Consider the following 19,171-nt stretch of genomic DNA (forward strand, 5'->3'; position numbering starts at 1 on the left):
CGACGCCCCGAGCGTTGCGGGAGAAACCAGCAGAGGCGGAAGGTCACGTGACCCTACGGGGCCTGGAAGCGTGATGTCACAAGAGACGTGTCAGCGATTGGTCGAAACGAGAAACGTGCCCTCGGTCACGCTTTGGTTCGTGGTTTTTATGAACACTGTTCTAGTTCCACTTGAATAACCATGAAAATTATAAATCGAACCGAAAATGATAACTAAACCGTAAATAAAAAATTATAATTATTTTTCTCTTTGCTACACTGCACGCGAAACGGGCAATGAGAAACTATGGGCAAACAAAATATATAAAATAAAGAACACAGCGCGGAGCTCGCGGAAGTTTTTTGGTTCTGGTTTCAGATGTCGGTGCCGTGTTTACTTTAGCAACACGGCACTCGAGGGATTCTGCAAAGCGGTAGTCATGCCAAATTTGTGCGCTGTTGAAGGATGTTCAAACGGTCGACTGAAGACCCGTGATCGTTCGGGCGACGCTAGTTTTCACCTACTCCCAACCGATGAAGTATTGCGAAGTCTCTGGTTGAACAGCGTTGTCTTGCGCAGAGGTCTCGGCGATGGCGTCAGAATTTGTTCGCTACATTGTCGGTCAGGAGACTGAACAGAACCTTCAGGTTAGCCGGAGTCCGGGCGTAGGTGTGAGGCGAATTACTCTGGGTCGGCGGCAATTCCGGGGCGTCCTCGTAAAGAGGAATTCCAGAGAGAAACGAAGGACATTGTATCTTGTCAATTATTAACCCCAAAGAACCTCGCAACAATTAACTGGCGTCCGCGACAGGACAAGATATTCTGTTCCTTCGTTTTTCTACGTAACAATAGTTAATTGTTGCGAGGTTCTTTGGGGTTAATAATTGACAAGATACAATGTCCTTCGTTTTTCTTAAAACATGTATTTACAAAAGAAATCAAAGAGTTCATATGGTTATACTACAAGAAAAAAAAAAGGAAAACTTAGTAGAAAAAAAAAATTGAAGCAAGGAAAACGCAACTGTCACCATGTCTTTGAGTCACCATGCGCAGCAGCGGGTCTTGCGTCTGGAGCTGTCGTTGTCGGCCGACGGTTGTGGCTGGAAGTCAGGAGCGGGAGCGGTTGGCTTCCGTCGGCGGCCCCAGAGTTACCGCACCAAGCGCTCGCGCTGTAGGAAGCCGGGGGCAGCGTAGGTCTCTATTCGCTGCCCTCGCTGGAGCAGGCTGCTGGTCAGACAGTAGGAGGCCGCCGATTGCCCTGGCCGATGGTGTCGTTCCGCTCTCTCTGCACGTTCCCTTCGGCCCGTCTCCTTTCACGCGCTCTCTGCACGCACTCCCAAAACTTCCCTTCTTCGTCATCTTCCTTTCTCCCTCTGGGCCGATCCATGGGTTGACTTGCACTTCTTCTTTTCCACATTGAGTCACATCATCACACGTGTCCTTAGGAGCATCTCCCGTTCTGTTGGTGCCAGGTCACTGAACGGGAGCCCGAATTCGCTCGCGAGAGCGGCATTGCCGTCCATGTTGGTCCGACGGGTCCGACGAAACGACCGTGCCACCGCGCTGCTATAACCCACCGCGGTAACCAGAGTCTCGACGCCCTAAATGCTACCGGTACCGACAATTCACATGTGACGTCACTCCCCACGTCACCTCCGTTTTCGGAGACCCAAAAACGAGGAACGCAGATAGTTCAGTTTCGGTTTCTTCAGTTCTTTCGTAGGTACAGAAATACGCGTCACAAATGTCTATAAAAAATTGGGCAGTATGCCAGGTTCCCAAGAAGCCTAAAAACACCATTTAAAAAAATTAAATAAAATCGCCTTCATTGTCCCTTTAACCAAGCTTAGGCGAGATTGGTCAATATTGAAGATTAAGAACTGCAGCTTAATTGCTAGTGTACTGAACGAGAAAACGCCATAGTTTGAATGTATCGGTTAAAAAAAAAAAATCACAAATCTTTCCAGATTTATTCTTTAGCGCACAATATTTCTGGGTATTTAGCTGTATAAAGGTTAGGTTTGGGCATGTAATCGATTAACGATTCGTTTAATCAATTAATGATTTAATCGCGATTCATAGTGTGACCGGTTAATAGGTTGAACTTTGACTAACAGAAAAAAATTTTAAATGCAATGCTTTCACCAGGCAGACCTGGACGAATGCACCGGTATGAAGGCAATCTTTTAGGAGAAATTTTTACCTAAAGAAAAGAGGAAATGTGTGGTTTGTTACTCCAGACCGGGGGATAAGGTTATACGTGTGCCAGCCACTTCAAAGGCGCGCCAGTGTGCGTTTAGAGCAGGAGGACTGTTGTGAACAATCAAGGGAATTCCCATTGCCGGAGAACATCAACTTCCCTCTGCTCCTACGGCTGAACTAACAATTTTGTGTGTGGGTGTCTTTTGACTGCCATCGACTACGCTTGAAGTTTGGTTTAAAATCTGATACTGGTTACACTGCGCCGTTTATCACATACTCAGCAAAGGGAAAACATTTTATTTCCACTTTCTGAACTATTATGCATAAAAATGAACGATACAAATATATTCGATTAAAAGGCGGTGATTAATCGGGTTAAAATATTTAAACGACGCCCAGCCCTAGAAAATGCTTACATTCGTTAAACATGCATTGCATTGTTTCTATTCCTTTGTTAAGTGGAAGAAATTCGGCTCTGTTGACCCGGGATCGTTTTCTTTCGGGGATGAAAGATGGAAAACTGAAGCCAGATTGCAAAGGCCTTCAAGCCACTGTACCAGGAGCTGTAAAGGCCTGGTTCGAAATCATCAAACATTTTGGAAGCCGCAAGGTGGGCAAAGTTAAAGGGCTTGCGCATATTTTTTTGGCAGAGTGGTTCTGGCTCTGATGATGTAAAGAATACCATCTCAAAAGCATTGTTTTGTTGGCACAAGCATGGCCTGCTACTCTTACTTTCAATGCCTGGCGCTGCATCACACTCGCGAGATCAGATAGGTTTGTCTCCGTCATTTTAATGCGATAGCGTTTACTGCCGCATCGAGCGGAGCCGGTGTTGTTTGTAACCGCGAGAAAACGGCAGGAAAATTCCCTCCGCGCTATGGCTCTTAAGCGGCGACGGGACGGATTGACTACGACGCACCGTATAGTTCCGAGAAACGCCACCCCAAAGAGGAGGCCACTCTTAGCGCTCGGCCCACGCGTAGCGGCACCCCTCCGCTCTCAGAGCCAGGCCGGCGGGCCTCCACAGAGGCTGCCCGGCCGGACTCTGCGGATGGTAGCGGGACGCGCAGCTTGTAGGAATACGCTACGTATACGAATGATTTCGTATTCCTACACGTAAGCGGTCTTAAGTGTCGTCCTGTAAGTTTTATTTGCCACTGCACTCAATTTTTTGGGGCTGCACAATTCTCTAAACTCTTTCCGGTATGAGGGAGAACACTAGAATACCAATGGAGTATTGGGACAGGTTGACCCCAAGGCGAAATTCAGGATCTGCTTCCGACGTGCAGACAAAACAAACATTGAATAGGAATGCGGAAGCTTTTCTATTCAATGTTTTCAAATTTGATCTTAAAATCAATCAAATTCTTCATAATTTTATTAAAAGATGCTGATTGTTGATTAACACAGTTATTAAATTAGCTCTCGGATCCAGATTTCCTTTTGAAGACATGAGGATATAGTCAGCTTATTATTCCTTGTTATTTTACCTTAAAGGAAAGATTGAACAAAAATGTATGGGAAAAATGGCTGGAAATCGCATGATCCTTTCTGCTTCAGGCTGATATCTTAAGACGTTGCAGGGTCACTCGTTTAACAGGTTCACACTTCAAGTGGTTATTGGTTGTAGCTTGTTTTTGTATATTTCTCTATTTACCTGACCTTACAGCCTTAATCACATCTGCCATCGCCGAGTAGAGGTCACTCTATTGCTTCCCTAAATTGTCTGCAAAATAGATTTCAGGTTTTCAGCAAAAAATCCAGTTATATATTCTGTTTCATGTTCCAGTTTATACTGGTATTTTCGGTAGGGTTGTTTTCATCAAAGATGTGAGCGTTCATCTGATAGTAAAGTGGGAGTTGAGAGGGCACGAAACCTATCCTTTTATTAATTTGTTTATGGTGTTGGTATTTTTGAGGGACTTACAGGACTGAATTAAAGTACACATATATACAAAACAAAAATCAGTATCATTCAAGCGCACCTCACAAGCAGCAAATAACAAGCAACTGTAGTAACGGAAGACCAACATCAGCACACGTCGTCAGGGTAACACGCGGAATATGCAAATCCCTTGCTTGCGTGGAAATGCAGGTATAAAGTTTAGTGTTTCACAAGACGAACGGAAATAGAGGTAAGCGAAATTAATCATAATCGGAGGGTTAGCTAACGTTTACTGTACACCTGCTAAGAACGCTTTTCGATAACATTAATGTCGTCGTTGTCTATTATTTATGTTGTCAGAGCGTTAAATCTGGAATCGATCTGAGGAAGAATTAATATTTATATAACTATAATTTTTTTATTTATCTATTTGATTCTGGCTTTAACGGCCATTTCTAAGAAGCCTTTGTAAGCGAGCCGTTTATAGCTGTAACATACTTTTAAAAAAAATGTAACATACATTTTTTAGCATAAGCATGAATCTTAAACACTGTATTTTTCGGCGATCAAGAAACAGCAGTATATTCTGCGGTGTAAGCATATTCCGTACTGATTTAATTCTGCGATAGTTTGAGAAGTTTCTTTATCCAGCACACACTCAAACGATTTCATGCGACGGCGGCATACCCACAGGTTTCTTCGTTTTAACGTATTGCCATCAAATACTTTCTTTTTTTGAGCGCGGGGGGGGGGGGGGGGGGGGGGAGGGGGGAGCTTATCTATGGTTATGTTAAAAAAACAACTTTGTCTTGGCCATTCTGATGTTAGCCTGAGACTGAGGCAGGAAAAGAGGAAATTTCAAAGTAGAAGAAAAAGGAACAGTCAAGGATACGTCTCTAACACAGCTAAAGACAAGTTCCTTTTTCCTCTACTTTGAAATTTCCTCTTTTCCTGCCTCAGTCTCAGGCTAACATCAGAATGGTTAATTTCCACCAGCTCGCCTGCGCACTCACTATAATATCTTTGTCTTGGCAGTGGAGCAAAGGTTTTTGATATGTATGCTCCAGTTTAACCAAGAGGATATGGGGAAGCCGAGGTATTTATATTAACGAACTTGTTCAATATTTTAAATCAATAGCTGGAAGCTTTGTTGCGGCTAGAAGGTTCGTAAATGATTAGGGTAAAACAGCGCGACGCCACACGGATTAAGTAAAGGCGAGGCAGTACAGAGCGCTGTGCTGTCTCGTCTTTTACCGGAGGCAAACACTAATAGGGTAACTTGTTTCTTTCCGTGGGTGTTAACAAACAGCACTGTCATGTCGGCGCTAATTTTATTTCAATAATTACCTTTACCGCTGCTGCACTAACTCAAAAAAGGAGAATGACGGCACCTGGTCTTCATGGCAGGACATATATGAGTAGCGCAAGCAGTCATGTGCGGACAAGCGAACAAGAATACTTGACCATATTTCTTATATATAGTTCATATAACATAATAATAAAAGGAACCACAAAACAAATTTCTGGCGAACTCTCAAACATACGCTTACAGTTCTTAAAATTGATTTATATTATTCCAGAGAATTATCCCCAATGGTGGTAATATTTGGGCACGCTGAGCAAGAGGCACGCAGCCGAAAGCTTTTGAGAGAACTAAACAGATCGCAGTAATTTCCCCTCTACTCATGAAACATTAAAAAGATGATACAATAGATAGTGATTCTCCAGTCCTCTTAGTTGAAAAAACACTCTTGAATGGTTAAGAGTGCAACCAACACTGTACAACCTTTTCGATACAATATATTCTGCAGCAACTTACTTAATGGAGCAGTAAGCGATATTGGCCTATAATGTTTAAATGAATGACACGGCGTCGCCAGACAAACAGCGATGCAAAACCTCTCCCTTCTTCAGGTGTTGGTGACTGCGGCCCTTTCTGCGATCCCGCCAGGAAATCTGCTGCATCGTCATCTCCTGGCTTGGGACACGTCATCTGTTGTCATCGAGAGTGTCACGGCATTTCCTCGAGCGTTTTCGCCACCAACTTGGATCCACCAGGAGGCGTTCAACATCAGCATCTGGCAACAATCAAGCACTGTAACATCACATGGTTCCTACCCCGACGGGTGGCTACATAAGCCGACCGGCATGGATGGCCAGTTGGGGCACGGCGTCGCCAGACAAACAGCGATGCAAAACCTCTCCCTTCTTCAGGTGTTGGTGACTGCGGCCCTTTCTGCGATCCCGCCAGGAAATCTGCTGCATCGTCATCTCCTGGCTTGGGACACGTCATCTGTTGTCTTAGAGAGTGTCACGGCATTTCCTCGAGCGTTTTCGCCACCAACTTGGATCCACCAGGAGGCGTTCAACATCAGCATCTGGCAACAATCAAGCACTGTAACATCACATGGTTCCTACCCCGACGGGTGGCTACATAAGCCGACCGGCATGGATGGCCAGTTGGGGCACGGCGTCGCCAGACAAACAGCGATGCAAAACCTCTCCCTTCTTCAGGTGTTGGTGACTGCGGCCCTTTCTGCGATCCCGCCAGGAAATCTGCTGCATCGTCATCTCCTGGCTTGGGACACGTCATCTGTTGTCATCGAGAGTGTCACGGCATTTCCTCGAGCGTTTTCGCCACCAACTTGGATCCACCAGGAGGCGTTCAACATCAGCATCTGGCAACAATCAAGCACTGTAACATCACATGGTTCCTACCCCGACGGGTGGCTACATAAGCCGACCGGCATGGATGGCCAGTTGGGGCACGGCGTCGCCAGACAAACAGCGATGCAAAACCTCTCCCTTCTTCAGGTGTTGGTGACTGCGGCCCTTTCTGCGATCCCGCCAGGAAATCTGCTGCATCGTCATCTCTTGGCTTGGGACACGTCATCTGTTGTCATCGAGAGTGTCACGGCATTTCCTCGAGCGTTTTCGCCACCAACTTGGATCCACCAGGAGGCGTTCAACATCAGCATCTGGCAACAATCAAGCACTGTAACATCACATGGTTCCTACCCCGACGGGTGGCTACATAAGCCGACCGGCATGGATGGCCAGTTGGGGCACGGCGTCGCCAGACAAACAGCGATGCAAAACCTCTCCCTTCTTCAGGTTGGTTACCTTCCGAATGCAGTTTGTTCTCGAAGTAGAAATCCGAATTTTATTGCGATGTCGTGCCCCAACGACCTTTTCTGGCGAAAGTGGCTGTGTTTTTACTGTTTGCAGTACTCGTACATTTTTTATGTTTCTCGGCTCCTTTTGTTAATGTCCGGAGACGTGGAGGCAAACCCAGGACCACTAACCGATAGTGAGCAAATCACAAGTATTCTTGCAGCTGTCCAGAGAATCGAGGCTGCTCAGACAAATTTGCTGGCAACAGTCTCGTCATTGGAGAGCGGACAAAAGGCTACCGAGATATCTGTCCAACAATTGTTTTCAAGGATGAGTGCTGTAGAAACGAAGTTGGCTGATAGGAACTCTGCATCTCTAACCCTCCATGATGAAAATCTTCCTGTTGACCTAGCGAATATTCAGAAGCAGTGCGATGACAACGAAAATAGGCTTCGGAGGTCAAATCTGTTGTTCTTTGGCTGCCCAGATAACAGCACCGAAACATGGGGGCACTCGGAACAAAAAATTATCGAGTTTTGTTCGAGCAAGCTGGGAATCCAGCTTGATCCCGCAAATTTAGAAAGATCACACCGCCTAGGGAAATTCGAGCCCCAGAAAGCTAGGCCAATAATAGTCAAGTTTGCCCGATTTAAAGACAAAGAGAGCATCCTGGCCAGTGGGTTCAAACTGAAAGGCACCCATTACGCTGTACGCGAAGATTTTTCTGCGTCTGTGCGAGTTGCCCGTGCCAAACTTTTTGAGTATGGTAGGAGTATGAACGTACCGTTTAAAGTGCGTTTTAACAAACTGCATGCGGACAACAAGCGTTTTATTTTTAACTCGGAATCTCAAACAGTTGTTGAATTTTCATAGCTACATGCTTCTGGCAAAAACAAAGCGTTACCGTCATCCCCTTATACCGCCTTGCGCGATAAAAACAAAAGCCTTTCTGTTCTTTTCACTAATATTCGCAGCTTCATGCCAAAACGCGACGAGTTTCACAGTGTATTGGAGGACAGCTCATCAGATTTAGTCATTTTGACAGAAACTTGGTTAAACCCTGAAATCGAAGATAAGGAGCTTTTTCCGCGAAACTTAGATTACAAAGTCTTCCGCCACGACCGGCATGGCCAGAGGGGCGGCGGTGTGCTTATCGCAATAAAGAGTTTTATATCTTCTTTTGATATCTGTTTAGCGAACCATGACTTGGAATTTACTTGCATATGTGTTTGTACGCCATCAAATAAGATCATTGTGGGCGTATGTTATAGGCCACCAAATTGTGCTTCATCATTTCATACTGATCTATGCTCTGTCTTACTTGATATACGAGATCGATTTCCAAAGGCTGATATGTTGTTATTTGGTGACTTTAATTTTCCACAAATCGATTGGTCAAACCTTTCATCCGTAGGTTCGGCCGCATCCGCACACTTTCTAGACATGTGTCTTACTCTGAACCTTACACAGCTTGTTGATAAACCAACTCGTTTGGGAAATATTCTCGATTTAATATTAACTACGTCACCGGATCTTGTCAAGTGTATCCAGTACTGTGACGGGCTCAGTGATCACAGGCTGCTGCATGTTGATTTGTCACTCCCCACTCTCACCAAGCATCCCATTTCCAAAACTATTCACGATTATAACAAAGCTGATTATATCTCGATAAACCGCGAGTTGGCAATCTTCTTTGACAATTACGTCGTTCATTTTCATCTTAGGTCTGTAGAAGAAAACTGGACATTATTTAAAACTAAAATGAATCATCTAGTAAAGATGTTTGTTCCTACAGTTTGTGTACGCACCGATTTAGGTAATCCATGGTTTACAAAAACCTTGCTTTCTTTGCGAAACAAGAAAAAAAGACTTTTTGCAAAGGCCAAACGGTTAGATACCAGCCAGTCTTGGGATGTCTACAATTCTGCATTAAAAAACTACACCAGGAGCATAAAACAAGCCAAGAATAAATTCTTTTTTAATGACTTACTGTCCATTTTGAGGAGTAACCCGAGAAAGTTTTGGAATTTGGTTTCACCGAAGAAAAACAACTCTGCCATCCAACTACGTACCGACAACGGCGATCCCATTCCAGAGAGAGACATTGCTACAGTGTTTAACGAATATTTTTCTTCCATTTTTACTAACGAGTGTTTGAACACTGTTCCCAGCCTCCCCGAGCAACCTTACGAAACCATGCCTCCAATCAGTGTAAGCGCAGCCGGTATTCAAGACCTCATTGCCAAATTAAAACTCTCATCGTCCGCCGGTTCCGACAACATCAATTCAAAAATTCAAAAAAATACTACCAGTATCTCAAGTGAGTTCTTAAAATTAATATTTGACCAGTCACTATCTGAAAGCTCCCTCCCTTCTGACTGGAAGGTTGGCAGGATCGTCCCAGTTTTCAAACTGGGAAGTCGCTGTTTGGTTTCAAACTATCGTCCTATATCTTTAACTTCAATCGCATCTAAACTTCTTGAGCATATACTATATTCGCAAATTATGAGTCACCTAACAACTAATAAATTTTTTTTCAAAAAGCAGCATGGATTTAGAAAGGGATTCTCCTGTGAGACGCAGCTTTGCGACTTCATCCATGACCTACATACTAATCTCGAGTGTCGGGCTCAGACTGACGCCATCTTTCTGGATTTTTCGAAAGCTTTTGATCATGTTCCCCATCAACGACTACTATCCAAACTGGCTTCACTACGTATTGACCCGCTAATCTTCTCATGGATACGTGACTTTCTTTCTTACCGCGTGCAATACACCGTTACTAATTACCATGAGTCTGCCCTAACAAACGTTTCATCTGGTGTTCCTCAAGGGTCCGTACTGGGTCCCCTACTTTTTTTAATATTCATAAATGACCTTCCGGCCACCATTTTATCAAATATTCGCCTGTTTGCAGATGACTGTGTCGTATATAACAAAGTAACAAGTGTGCATGAAAACATTCAACTTCAAGATGATTTAGTAAAAATTAATAAATGGTGCGAACAGTGGCTGATGCCATTAAACAAATCTAAATGTAAACTAATCTGTTTCACTAGAAAAAAAAACTGTTTTGTCCTACCAATATTACTTGGGCTCCGATTTAATTGAGACCGTTCCTTCGTACAAATATCTTGGTGTAAAATTAACATCAGACCTTTCATGGAATAATCACATTGAAGCCATCTCCGAAGACACCTCCAGGACCCTGGGAGTACTCCGACGTAACCTTCGACCTGCTCCACCAACTGTCCGCAAACTGGCCTACGACACACTTATCCGACCTAAATTAGAATATGCTGCCTCCATCTGGAACCCCCATCAAGGCTACCTTATCAATCATCTGGAAGCAATTCAAAACAGGGCCACTCGTTTCATCCTTTCCACGTACGATAACTCCATCAGTGTCTCTTCCCTAAAAAGTCAACTCAACCTTTCTTCTCTGCAGCTTCGTAGGAACATCTCTCAGCTCTGCCTCCTTCACAAAATTTATTATGACTGTCTTGAACTTAAAACAGCATTATTATCACCTCCCGATCGAACATCATCTCGCCTCAACAATGACTGTACCATCAAAAGGATCTCTGGCTCAACAAACGCTTTCAACCGATCTTTTCTCCCACAAGCTATCAAAGACTGGAACAGCCTCCCATCCTCCATCGTCACCATCGTAGAACCAAACGCCTTTAAATCAAGTCTTCAATCGCACTTTTTATTTTGTTAACTGTTTACCAACCTTTTCCTGAATGTGTTATTTTTTGTCTGTTTTCCCAATGTATAATATGAATGATCCCCCCCTTATGTAATGCCCTCACGGGCCCTTAAGGTTCAATAAATGAAATGAAATGAAATGATAACAAAAACACACACGCACACACATATATATATAGAATGCTGCTACTATCGCTGAAAACCAGTTAAAAGGTACTGAAAGCCTTTCTAAACTTGGGTTATGAGTAGCAAAAATAATTGAAAACCACTCCACAACATTTCAAATATACTTTGGAAATTTCCTCAGGTCACAGACATTTTTTGTGCCCATTTAAATTAGCCAGCCAAAAATATCGGCTTCACAGATATTAAGATCTGTCCGAGTCGAGAGTCTTTTGGAACTCCTGTCACCACCAGCTTAAAATATGTGACTACTCTCCACAAAAGAGATTAAAGAAAACTTAATTTGAATTCTTCTTCTTTAAGACGCTGAGTCCGTAAGAAAAGGTGCTACCTATTACACGTGTTTTTTTTTCAAGAGAGGTGTTTAGTTTCTGCACTAATTAGTCTCAGTAAAAACAAATACTATACCATAATGCCGGTAATACTGTAATGCTAACGTTTGCTACAATATTCGTGCTAATCTTCGAAATATTTTGAAATGCAACAAAGAAATTAAGGACAGCTGAATGAAGTGTTATAAAGAGACATGGAGCAATTGTAGTTCCCTATTTACCTACAATAGGCACAGTTTGTTTTCTAGTCTGTCGATATCGTTTACGATTATTTCGTTCCATAAAAGCGATGACCGGACGTGTTGGGGGCGCTAGAGCAACGCGCGTCTTTAAACATTACATAAAATATATATTTCAAACTACCCCGCAGGGGGCACCTGTGAAAGCAGGTGTTTGGAGAGTGGCGTCTCCACGGACCCCGAGCCATGCGGGTTCGCCCGCCCACGTCTGGCTGTGCGTGGCTTTCTCGTGTCCGGGGAAAAGGGCATCCTGGTGGTTGCGCCGAGCCCGGGGTAGGTTTGGACCCTTCGGGGCCCTCCGGGTGAGGCAATACACCACTTCGGCCTCCGCTTCTCGTAGACGGGAGTCCTAGTAAGGCCCGGCCAGGATGATTCACTCTAGTCGCCTTTTCTTCTACTATCCCCTCCGATCTTTCGCGTTTACCTTTCCTGTTTCTTTCACAACCTTCTCATTTCTTTTGCTCCTTTTTCACCCCTCTTTGGCGGCAAGGGCTGCAATAGACCTCTGTCTTGGTCCACACTTGGGTATAGTTTCCCGGCAGCACTCTTAGTGTAACGTCTCTAGCCAAGGCCTTCTTGTTATGGTGCGTCACCTAACCCCTTGTTGGGCTCGGTGGTGGGCGGTGCACCGCGGATTCTGAACACTCTTTGCCCTTTTATGGCGCCCCACCCCTCCAAACCCCGTTCAGGGCACGCCCTTTAAAGGCGCTGTCCCGAACAAAAAGCCATCGAGAAAGAATGTGAAGTAGAAACATTTACTAAGTTTCTTATCGTTCATTCGCTGGATAAACAAAAACCTGTTTCAAAGCTCTCACCTTTTATTGCAGCGAAGGTGCTAGAAAACCTTGTAGGGTTTTCCTACAAGGCTAAAAAACAGCACACTCGAGACCTTCTAGTGGAAGCGAACAGAAAAAAAAAAAACAAAGTGACGCACTCCTTAAACTGACTACCATCGTTGACGTGAAGGTGTCGGTGAGCCCTCATCGCACACTAAATACAGTCCGTGGAGTCCCCCTCTCCGAGGACGACTTCCTGCACACTAGTGAGGGAGAACTCCTCCAGGGACTCCAAGGTGCCGGTGTCGTCGCCGTAAAACGCAATATGTTTAGGAAAGACGGCGAACAAATCCCTTCGAGACATATTATTCTGACTTTTGAAAGGCATACTCTCCCTGAGACAATCAAGGCAGGCTATTTAAACTGTCGCATCCGCCCGTACGTCCCCAACCCCCAGCGGTGCTTCCGTTGTCAGCGTTTTGGTTACGGAACACGCAGCTGTAGAGGGAAGGAGACGTGTGCGAAGTGCGGTAGTCAAGGTCATGTTTCCGATACCTGCGAGGCGGCTGTGGCCCACTGCGCTAATTGTGGTGGACCCCATCCTGCTTATTATCGTGCATGTCCTTCATGGAAGCTAGAAAAGGACATCCTTTCCATCAAAGTAAAGGAAAATATACCGTACCCAGAAGCTAAGAAGCGGTTCTCCTTTTTATGAAAGGGGAGTTTTGCCGAGGTGGTGCGCCGGGGCCCTGCACCACGCTCGGAGTCGAGGGCCACCCAAGTCTCTCCCGAGATCTTGGCGGCCCACTTCAGGGTCCCAGCTACAGCTACCCGACAAGGGCAGCAGCTGCTTCCTCCAGTCCCTGGTGGTAGCACGCGTGCTGCCCCTCTTTCCAGGGACAGGTCGGCAGCAGCCGCGCCGTTCCCCCCTCCTAGGTCCTCCCCCCCTGGGGAGACGGAGCGAACTTCTCGCTCTTGCTCGGTAGAGAGGACCCCCTTCCAAAGGAGCAGCATGGTGCCCATGTAGCTCCTGTGAAGGGAGGGGACCGGACGAACTCGGACGACCCGTCGCCCAGTTCATCTGCAACCCCTCCAGCCGGTCGTGGTCGGGGTTTGCACCCCCCCCCCCCCCCGCACACCTTGCCGGACATGTGCTGCTCTAAAAACATCAGATACCTCTCAGGAGGAGGAGATGTCGACCGATGGTGACAATCTGTCCACGCCTGGGTCCGACCAGGACAATGTGGAGTGGGAAACGCCCTCCGGTAAACATAAAAAGAATAAAAAGCCTGTAGTCCCACCCAAATGATGATCCCAATCTGTTCCACCTAGTTCGTGTCGACTCTGCGGTCTTACTTATTTTACTAGGTTTATTTTTCAGTTGCATATTTACATATCCTTTATAGATGACTAAGTTACATTTTATGCAATGGAACTGTCGTGGTATTTTAAGAAATATTGATGATGTCAACTATTTCATGGATCAGCTTCGACCCATCGCTCTCGCTTTGCAAGAAACCCATCTTCCCACTAATTATTTTAAAAATTTAAGACGTCATCAGGTTTTTAGAAAAAATCGCCCCTCTTCCACCCCTTCTGGTGGTGCTGCAGTGGTCGTGCAGAGTGGAGTTGCTTGCTCTCAAGTTCCCCTCTGCACGCCGCTGGAAGCGGTTGCAGTACGTCTCCTTCTAGACCGCCTTGTAAGCATTGTTTCCTTATACTTGTCACCTAATGCTCCTTTAAACCTTCAAGAGCTGCAGGGACTTATAGGACAGCTCCGCAACCATTTTTAATTTTGGGTGATTTTAAGGCTCATCATCCTATGTGGGGTAGTACCCGTCAAGACTCCCGTGGTGGTGTGATCGAACGTCTTTTATTGTCTTCGGGGCTGTGCCTTCTTAATGGGAGAGTGCAACGTTTTTTAGTGCGGCACACAACTCATTTAAAATCTATCGATATTTCTATTGCTTCACCTTCATTACTTCCATGCTTTTCCTGGAAGGTTCTTCATAACCCTTGTGGAAGTGATCGCTATCCAGTTGTTTTAGAGAGTACCGTTCCATTGCCTAATCTTTTAAAGAGGGTCCCTAGGTGGAAATTAGACAAGGCAGACTGGGCGCTTTTTAATCTTCACTCCATTTTAGATTCTTCGCTTCTTTCGTCTATGTCCCCTGAGAACGCTACACTTTATGTTACTGAGCAGGTACTAAAGGCTGCTCAGCAGTCCATTCCACAAACATCTGGTAATATACGCAATAAATGTAAACCTTGGTGGAATAAGGGGTTTGCGACAACCCGGGAGGACTAAAATAGGGTGTAGGGCCGATTTCGCAGATACTCCACTCCAAGCAACCTTGTTGAGTTCAAGCGACGAAAAGCCAAGGCTCGTTGGACTAGGAAGCAGGCAAAGCGGAAGTCTTGGATGAAGTATCTCTCTTCTTTAACCATCTTTGTCTTAGCTAAAGAGGCCTGGGACAGATACAGGAAAGTAAATGGGGATTGCAGGTGCTTTGCCATTCCAACTTTTAATGCTCCTTCTTCATCACTAAAAGATATTGGTAACATTCTCGGGGAACATTTTTATAATTCATCTAGTTCGGCCAACTACAGTGTTACCTTCGGACAGTTAAAAGCTCGTGCGGAACGACAAAAGCTTCTCATGTCACGAGAAAATTCTGCATCCTATAACCAACCATTTACGCGATGCGAGCTTGAGATGGTTCTCAATGTGACAAAGCTCTCTGCCCCTGGTCCAGATGGAATTCATTTTGAAATGCTGCGCCGCCTTTCTCCGGAGTCCCTTGAAACTCTTCTCCTGTTTGTTTTAATTTTTTTGTAGGAAAAGGCATGTTTCCCTCAGGCTTGGAAACATGCACACATCATCCCCCTCCTAAAGCCTAACAAAGACCCCTCACAACCATCAGCTACCGCCCAATTACACTGACAACCTGCCTTGGGAAAACATATGAAAGGCTTATACACAGGCGACTGGTCTACATGTTAGAAAGCCAGAAGGTTTTTGATAAAAATCAATGTGGATTCCGCCAAGGTCGATCTACCCTTGACCACTTAGTTCGCCTGGAAACTGTGATACGTGAAGCCTTTGTAAACAGGCACCACTGCGTTGCAGTTTTTTTCGACTTAGCAAGAGCATATGACACAGCATGGAGGTATGGGATTCTCCGAAACCTCTATGCCTGTAATATCCGTGGCCGTATGCTGCGAAGCATAAAGGAATATCTGACAGACAGGACTTTCCAAGTTCGTCTCGGCTTAGCCCTATCTGATTCCTTTGTTCAAGAAAATAGAGTCCCTCAAGGGGGTGTTTTAAGTGTGACTTTGTTTTTGCTGACAATGAATTCACTCGCAAAAATGCTGCCACCCTCTGTTTCATATTCTCTTTATGCTGATGATATACAGATTTCATCATCGTCTTGTAACCTTTCTAGTTGTGAGCGCCAGTTGCAGTTAGCTATAAACAAACTGTCCAAGTGGGCCGACGAAAATGGGTTCAAGTTCTCTGCTTCAAAAACGGTCTGTGTCCCTTTTTCCCTGCGACGCGGGCTGTCTTTGGATCCATCCATGAAATTGAATGGAACTCCGATACCTGTTAGGAAGGAGCATAAATTTCTTGGTGTAATATTTTAATGGAAAGCTTAATTTTATTTCCCAACTTAAAGCGCTGAAGCGAAAGTGCCTTCAGTCGACAAACCTTCTGAAAGTTTTATCTCACAAGTCTTGGGGGTCTGATAGAAAATGTGGTTTGCAGCTATACAATGCCCTTGTACGATCCCGTCTTGACTATGGTGCAGTAGTGAATGGATCGGCTCGGCCCTCTGCCCTTAAGATGTTGGACTCGGTTCACCATCTCTGCTTGCGACTGGCAACAGGAGGTTTCCCGACATCCCCCGCTCTCAGTTTGTATGCAGAATCCAATGAGCTGTCCCTGAACAAACGACGTACATATCTTAGTCTAACATGTGCTTACAAAATGCTGGCCGACCCTCAGCATCCGACTTACTCTTCACTCACAAGGCCAAGGTTCTTTCGCCTTTTTTTGAAAATAAATCAAGCATCGTAACACCGTTGAGCTTCCGCATTGAATATCTTCGCTCCTCGCTGCATCTTTCTCTGGACCAGGTCGGCCTCGTTCGGAAAGTGAACGGTATTCCACCTTGGAAAACACAGCGAATTGAATCCGACTGGTCTCTCGCAAAGTTCAACAAGTACGGAATTTCCCATGCTGTAATTAAGCAAGAGTTTGGAGAACTGCAAAATAAGTATGATGGTTACCTTCATGTTTATACAGATGGCGCCAAGACTTCATTTTTCATCGGTTGTGCCGTATACTCTGAAAGGTTCTCCAAGGTTGAACGACTTGATTGTATCGCCAGCATTTCTACTGCGGAGCTCTATGCGGTATCAATGGCGATCGAATATATTATCAATAGGAAAATACTGAGGGCAGTCCTGTTTGTTGACTCTCAAAGTGTGATTCTTGCAGTTTGCTTTCTTAAAGATACTAAAAATATGCTTGTAGAAAGAATTCGATATAAACTTAACTCTATTTTGCATGGGGGTCAGAATATAAAATTTTGTTGGGTGCCCAGTCACATTAGCATTCAAGAAAATGAAGAAGCCGAAAAACTTGCAGGGTCTGCCGGGAACCTTCCACAATCGCACGCCTGTTTACCCTATCAAGATATTAATCCCTTGGTGAAGTCCTCAATTCTTCATTCTTGGCAATTGGAATGGGACATGCAGTGCGATAACAAGCTCCATGTTACCAAATCTGCATTGGGAGCTTGGGAAAGCTCTTCATGCAAGAGCCGACTTCATGAAACGTTGTTGTGCCGCCTGAGAATCAGACACTCATTTATGACTCATAAGTATCTGCTTTCGGGAGAAGATTTACCTGTGTGTGATCAGTGTGATGACAGGCTCACTGTTTTGCATATCTTGTGTCTGTGTCCCGGCCTTCAGACCAAACGCCGCATTCATTTCCCTGAATTTTTCCAATATCATATCCCATTTCATCCTGCTCTCCTTGTAGGAGAGAATCTTCTAGTCTCTTTTGAACGAGTAATTGAATTTCTTAGTAGTATTGGCCTTTCACATCGACTCTATCCTTTTGGTCATCCTTTTGTAAAACCTTTCCTTTAGTACAATGATCCTTACAATTAGTTTGGCGCAGATGGCCTCGTAGGTTTTGCGCCACTAACCCCCAAAATCTCTGTCTATTTCAAACTAAAAGCGTGTATACCATACACATGTATTATCCATGTTTCTGTATAGATGAGTAATATGTGACTACATTCTCTATCGAACGTTCCTAGGCTTAAAAAAAGGGCAATGAATGTCGTTTTTATTATTATTCTGCCTACTTCGAACCAATATACATGAGTTCGATTTTACGAAAGTATGGAATATTTATTTATAACCCCATGGCATTGAATATACAAAGTTTTTATTAATGCTAAAAATTTGAAACATTTTTCAAAATAATTATCGTTGTTGTGAAATTGATGTCACCATATTCAACCAAAGTTTGATGTGTGTTTTTTTTTTAATATCTGTTTTCTTTTTCAGCTTGATATGGCCAACTTGTTTGAAGCTGCAATTCTCTACGGCGAGAAGGGTTTTCCGGTTGGTAAATGATGCGCTAATGAATGGGCGCTTCGTCAATCCAAGCTGCAGAGCATGCACGGAGGAAGTACATTTCTCGATAGAGACGGATTGGTTCCCGCTCACGGAGGTGTGTGGAAAAATGTTCCACTTGCTTAGGTGAGCTCTAATAACTGCAAGTCGTGTGCTACGAGTTACCAAGCGAAGGACTGCCTGATAACTAAAAAAAACATTTTGGGGAAACGTGATTAATTTGCGTATATGGAAATAATTTGCCCATTTAATGGATAAGTCACTCCTAACTAACAATTTCATTTCGGAAACTTTATTCGGGTATACGCCCTTCCCTTCACGTTGTTAACTTTAAAGTTTCTTTCTTAAATTGCTTATAATCTATGGATAACAGGATTCTGAGTGTAGCGCTTAAGAATTAGGGTACTCGAGCTGAAATCTTCCGGAACTACCGATTGCGCCGTACCGCTTAGTTTGTTCCCGATATTTGGATGTAACTACTGCGCTGTTAGAATGTTACAATCGCAGCTCCTGACACTCCATTTGCCAGTGCAATTGGTGACTTTTTCTATGTCAATGAATAAGTTACTTGTTCTTTTATGAATGTATGTGTTTATTTGGTTCATGATTGTTTTGATATTTTTGTCTCTACCGTACCTTGGCCTTCAAAATTTTTGCGGGTTTTTTTTAAAATGAAAGTTGTGCGATATGAACCTTGATGTTAAGGTCAGCAACTTCAGTACGTTTGACTGAATTTCATGTCGTTGTATAAGTCTAAAACTGCAGCGAAATGAAAGCAATATATATATATATATATATATATATATATACAGGGTGTTTTCTTGTAAGCGTAACAGAATTTTTAAAAAGAAACCATGAAAGCTAGATTAATGCGGTCTGCGCAGGTGAGTTATACGGCCAGGGGGACATAATAGAGGAGGATAATCGTAACGATCAGTCGGCTAATTAGTTAAAATTAGTTAATTAACTTTTTAAATAATGAAAATAGACATAGTTTCAATTAGAAACTTGCTCAGCGTCATCGAAAAACCGCTAAATCAGTATTTTTCAGAAAGGCTTTGAACGCGTGAGAAGCGTAGTTGTGCACTAAGG

At 44.2% G+C, this 19,171-nt stretch overlaps 1 pseudogene; it reads left to right on the forward strand.

Annotated features, from left to right (window-relative positions):
• The first annotated feature begins 2,686 nt into the window (after positions 1–2,686).
• The window catches only part of LOC120840327, a 31,762-nt pseudogene continuing 15,277 nt past the window's right edge, over positions 2,687–19,171 (forward strand).

This window comes from Ixodes scapularis, unplaced genomic scaffold, assembly GCF_016920785.2.
Source record: "Ixodes scapularis isolate PalLabHiFi unplaced genomic scaffold, ASM1692078v2 PGA_scaffold8__174_contigs__length_109621045, whole genome shotgun sequence".
NCBI lineage: Eukaryota > Metazoa > Arthropoda > Arachnida > Ixodida > Ixodidae > Ixodes > Ixodes scapularis.